The sequence below is a fragment of the Mauremys reevesii genome, linkage group 2, assembly GCF_016161935.1.
Source record: "Mauremys reevesii isolate NIE-2019 linkage group 2, ASM1616193v1, whole genome shotgun sequence".
In the NCBI taxonomy this organism is placed as follows: Eukaryota; Metazoa; Chordata; order Testudines; family Geoemydidae; genus Mauremys; species Mauremys reevesii.
Genome location: NC_052624.1, coordinates 190,865,408 through 190,871,407, shown reverse-complemented (window position 1 = coordinate 190,871,407; position 6,000 = coordinate 190,865,408).

Sequence of the window (6,000 nt, the reverse complement as noted above, 5' to 3'; positions counted from 1 at the left end):
TCTGAATTTCATCAGTTTGGCTGGGATGTTATCAATACCAGGAGCCTTTCTGTTCTTGAGTGATTTCATGGCTGTATTGGAAGGTCATCTTCCTCTGTTGAATCTGGGCTGTCTAGGACACTAGGATCTCCATTTGTCTGGTGGCTGTATAGATCAAAGCAGTAGCTGGTCCATGTATTGATGATGTCCCTTTCTTCTGTAAGACTGTTTCCATCTTTGTCTTGAATTGTGTTAGCTTTTAGAACAAAGCTAACACAACTCAAGAAAAGAAAGATACAAGCTGTTAAATGTTCAATACACATTCCTTACCTTTACTTCACTGGGACCAATTAACCCTTATGCACTGTTTTTTCCTGTAACTTCAGGATGCCTGCATCAGGCAGATATCTGAGATGAAGAATTCATTATTTTGGGCCGTTTGGACCAGAATTTTATTAGTAAGAATGTCACACATTCAACACCTCCACCAGATTACAGAAGCTAAATGTCAATATTTAGAATCTTTTTTTAAAATCATATTTATTACAGTAGTATCTAAGGGACAACCAAAAATGAGACTCCCAATTTTTAGGTAGCATACACACACACAGAGTAGCAGATGTTCCCTGACCCAAAAAGCTTACAGTCTAAGGACTAGTCTATATGAACAATTAGACACTGGTAAGATGGGGGGTGCCAGTCTATCTATCCACATGCAACCTGTTGACATGCATTAACAGTTCATTAATGAACGTTGATTTACTCCCATTTCTAAGAGGACTCCATGTGCTCCAAGGAACTGTTAATGTATGTTAGCGGGATGCATATAGGCAGTAGACTGCAGCAGGCTAATGTGGAGTAATTTCACAACCCTGTTTGCCATCTTCTAATTGTTCATGTAGAATCCCTAAATATATGAGAGAAACACAGGGTAGGAAAAGGGTAGGATGCATAAGTAGAGTAATCAATATGATTGGCATGTTATTTCCATGATTTAGGCAGCGTAATTAGGAGCCCCAATAGGAGGGAATAAAAATAAATGGAAAGGAGGTCAGGGTACAGGACAGGACAAAAGGGGAAGGTGTGGACTGAAGCTAAGGTGAAGCGAATGTGAGGGATTGGAGGGAGAGTGTTGGAGCAAACAGCCAATCAGCACAGGAGAGAAAACCCTCAATCAAAATTGTGGAAAGCTCTTGAGTGTCCAAAAGTTCCTGTTTTGGCTGCTTTAGCAGCTGCTCTTACAGGCTGGAGCCTCTGGTCATATAAAACAGGGAAATGGTGAGAGATGGCCAACCTGGGTCCTAGTGCCCTCCCTAGCATGGTCTGTCCTGCACAGTTTCTCTTAATAAGCTGATTGAGGAGAAAGCATGACAATCCCTAAACTAGGAGTGAACTTGTTTTGTGAGCTAATAGCACTGAGGATATTTTAATGAAATACTTGGTATCAAGTAGTGGGAGGAAGATATACTGTCATGATATGCTATACAGCAAAAAATAATCCTTTATAAAAAAAATCTTTCTTACCCCCCCCCCCCAATAAAGTAGTATAATATACTATAAAGTAGTATATTTCAGCTAAATCTTGAAGACACCCCTTTGGAAATGTGAGTAGGAAGATAATAGCTGTGTGATTTCACTACAGCTAATACGCTAACACCTGACCTGCTAGTATGTGCAGCTAGTTTTATGCTACTTGGTTTGTATTTGAACTACCCATCGGATTATCCCAACCAGTGAATCAGTTGAAGAACATTAATAAAAGGTAATATCACAGAGCTTTTAATTTTAATTTAACGTTTTTAATCATTGCTTTAGCGAGTAATCCTGCACAATGAATAATTGAGAGATACTAAGGAGAGGATACTAGAAAGGAACTAAAAAACACAATTCTGATTCAAACTCTAATACATTATTGTTATGCACAAAAACATTAGGTTACCTGATTGAACACTGATTTGAGATGGCTCAACACAAACAAATCTAGTATTCTAAAGCCCCTGAGGGATTTTATCAAATGCAGATCACTGAGCCAGCAGATCATAACATCTTTAAAAGCCTTCATGATCTATTTATGTTACTTTAGAGCAATTACAGTGAAATTGTTCCAATGTGGCTGCTCTCTATGGATACTGCATTTTAATGCTTGACAAAATTATGCAATTCATTGAAGGAAATAAATACTGCCTGTTTACAATATCAAGTTTCTTATGGTTTAATCATCATTCTTGGTTTCCTTTTCTTATTATTGTTGATACTTGCATTCTTTCAACTGAAATTTAAACTGTTAATAAAACCTCACTGATATGAAATTACAGTCTCAAAAATTGTTTTTGACTGGATAATAAACCCCTCAAAATAGGGATTTATGGCCCAATCCTGCAAACCTGTAGTCATGCAAGCAGATCTTACTGACTGCAGTGTGACTGCTTATGTGAGTAAGGGTTGGTAGGATCATAACCTTTCAATGAAATTGCTAATGTGACCTTCATTTTTTATTTATTTTCACCTTTAAAAGTGTGCCTATCACTACTGCTACATAGCACCATAATCAGGTTGTTAGTGTAAGTACTCTGACCCCAGCAAAGCTCAATCATATGTTGAAAGCATTGAAGGCAATCAGACTACTCTCATGCTGGAAGTTAAGCACTTATGCATTTTTTATTGGACTAGCTCAAGCATTTTGCTCAGACCTTGGAAGGATCAAGCCCTTACTTATTTCATATTTATACTATGGTAGCACCCAGACTCCTCAATGAAGACTGGGACCATGTTGTGCTAGGTACTGTACAACCATAGAGGCAGACAGGGTCCAAAGAGCTTAAAAAGAAAATGCAAAACTTACCAATAAGTCATTATCTAACTGGTGTCCACATTTCTACAAGGATGCTGAAAATTTGGAGAGGATGCAAATAAGAATCATGATGATTTGAGGGCTGGACAACATGTCTTACAGTGAGACACTTGGATATCAATCTGTTTAGTTTATCAAAACAAGATTGAGATGTGACTCAATTACGGTGTATAAATACCTTCATTGCAAGAAGAGTACAGGTACTAAAGGACTCTAATCAATGGAGAAAGACATAACAAGAACTAAAGAAGGAGGATGCAGGGAACTACAGGCCAGTCAGCCTCACCTCAGTCCCTGGAAAAATCATGGAGCAGATCCTCAAGGAATCAATTTTGAAGCACTTAGAGGAGAGGAAAGTGATCAGGAACAGTCAACATGGATTCACCAAGGGCAAGTCATACCCGACTAACCTAATTGCCTTCTATGGTGAGATAACTGGCTCTGTGGATGAGAGGAAAGCAGTGGACATATTATTCCTTGACTTTAGCAAAGCTTTTAAATGGTCTCCCATGGTATTCTTGCCGACAAGTTAAAGAAGAATGGGTTGGATGAATGGACTATAAGGTGGAGAGAAAACTGACTAGATTGTTGGGCTCAGTGGGTAGTGATCAATGGTTCCATGTCTAGTTGGCAGCCGGTATCAAGCGGAGGATTGGTCCTGGGGCTGGTTTTGTTCAATATCTTCATTAATGATCTGGAGGATGGCGTGGACTGCACCCACAGCAAGTTTGCAGATGACACTAAACTGGGAGGACTGGTACATATGCTGGAGGGTAGATATAGCATACAGAGGGACCTAGACAAATTAGATGATTGGGCCAAAAGAAATCTGATGAGGTTCAACAAGGACAAGTGTAGAGTCCTTCACTTAGGACGGAAGAATCCCATGCACTGCTACAGAATAGGGACCAAATAGCTAGGCAGCAGTTCTGCAGAAAAGGACCTAGGGGTTACAGTGGACGAGAGGCTGGATATGAGTCAACAGTGTGCCCTTGTTGCCAAGAAGGCTAATGTCATTTTGGTCTGTATAAGTAGGGGCATTGCCAGCAGATCAAGGGATGTGATCATTCCCTTCTATTCGATATTGGTGAGGCCTCATCTGGAGTACTGTGTCCAGTTTTGGGCCCCATGCTACAAGGAGGATGTGGAAAAATTGGAAAGAGTCCAGCGGAGGGCAACAAAAATGATTAGGGGGCTGGAGCACATGACTTATGAGGAGAGGCTGAGAGAACTGGGATTGTTTAGTCTGCAGAAGGGAAGAATGAGGGGGATTTGATAGCTGCTTTCAACTACCTGAAAGGGAGTTCCAAAGAGAATGGATCTAGACTGTTCTCAGTGGTAGCAGATGACAGAACAAAGAGCAATGGTCTCAATTTGCAGTGGGGGAGGTTTAGGTTGGATATTAGGAAAAACTTTTTCACTAGGAGGGTGGTGAAGCACTGGAATGGGTTACCTAGGGAGGTGGTGGAATCTCCTTCCTTAGAGGTTTTTAAGGTCAGGCTTGACAAAGCCCTGGCTGGGAGGATTTAGTTGAGGATTGGTCCTGCTATGAGTGGGGATTGGACTAGATGATCTCCTGACGTCCCTTCCAACCCAGATATTCTATGATTGTATGATTCTAATGGCTGGAAGGTGAAACCAAATTAAAATAAAAAATGAAGCACAACTTTTTAACAGTGAGGGTGGTTAACCATAGAAACAAACCACCACGAGAAGTGTGAATTCTCTATCTCTTGAAGTCTTTCTGGAAGTCATGCTTTAGTCAGACACAAAGCAAGGGTATCTATAACTGGGTGAAATTCTCTACCCTCTATAATGCAGTAGGTCAGACTTGGTGTTCCAAAGGTCTCTTTTGGTCTTAACAATATATTAACCTATACACTGGTATAAATGTCAGAATCCTGCTCAAACTGCTTGAAAAATTACTGGAAGACAACATACAAGACAGAAAAAACATTTCATTTTTATATCTGATGAGACAAAGACTGAGTCATAATATCTTCTCATCACACACAAGACAGGTCTACTAAAAGGTACAGTAGGGACAAATGGAGTCCTATACAGTAGCATTGAAGGAAAGGGAGGCTACAAAATGAAATAAACACAGCTCTCTAGTGCAAGCAAGGACTATTGAAGGAACATAGGAAATTGAAGGATGGATAGGAGCCAGGATAATCATTTTACTTCATTGCATGGCAGTGAGATGTGCTCTTCTGGAGATTCTTCTAAAAATATCCTTAAAGTATCTGTTTAATGGAGCTACCTCACATCCTGGAAGAGCTCTACTGAATATTCAATATTTCAATATATTGAAAATGTTTCCCAGTGAGTATTAAAAACAGATTGTTTTTTAATCTGAAGACCAGAGTATGAGGGAAACAATGCTGCTGTTTTTCTAGTTACAGACCATTAACATGTGGAGAAACGGACACACACACACACAACGTGATGAATTATCCAACATCTAAATAAAACTTTGCTTCAACCAATCTGAAAGTAATTGTATATACTTTCTAAGGGTGAGAGGAAAAGCAAGTATGACAAGCTGGATTTTTTTTCTAACCTCCTTTCTCTCTTCCATTTTAGGCCTACTTATACAATTCACCTGCTTTTCTGTGTTGCCAGCCTTCTTTGGCAGATAGCAGCCTTTTAAGAAAGTGTTTGAAGTAAGCAGCAGAAAGAGTGAGTCACTGCAACACTACCTTTTTCTTAACCCGAAACTGGAATAGAGTTCTTCTCAAGTAAACTTCATGATTTTTAATGTTGAGGTTGATTTAAAAGTTGCTGTAATCACTTGTAAGTAAACAACTACATCTTCTCCAGATACAGTACAGAATTTACCTTACAAAAACTTTGAAGCTTACAGGTTTCCATTGCTTTCTGATAGGAAATGCCTTTCTGTACTGCTTTGTCTTTAATATAGGTAGTACCACTACTGCAGTTTCCCTACTGCCATCATTTTTGTGCTTAATACTCATGTATTACACAGGCATTGCCATACTGGGGAAAAAACAGTGATCTCTCTAGTCCCATATGCTATCTTTGTGGCCTGCCCTATACCGCATGTTTCAGGGAAAGGGGGTGGGGTAGAGGCAAGTTCCTTAGACCTAATCCTCACACTATGAATTAGTGTGAGTAAATAGGTTTCCACAGGACTTCTCTGCAGGACT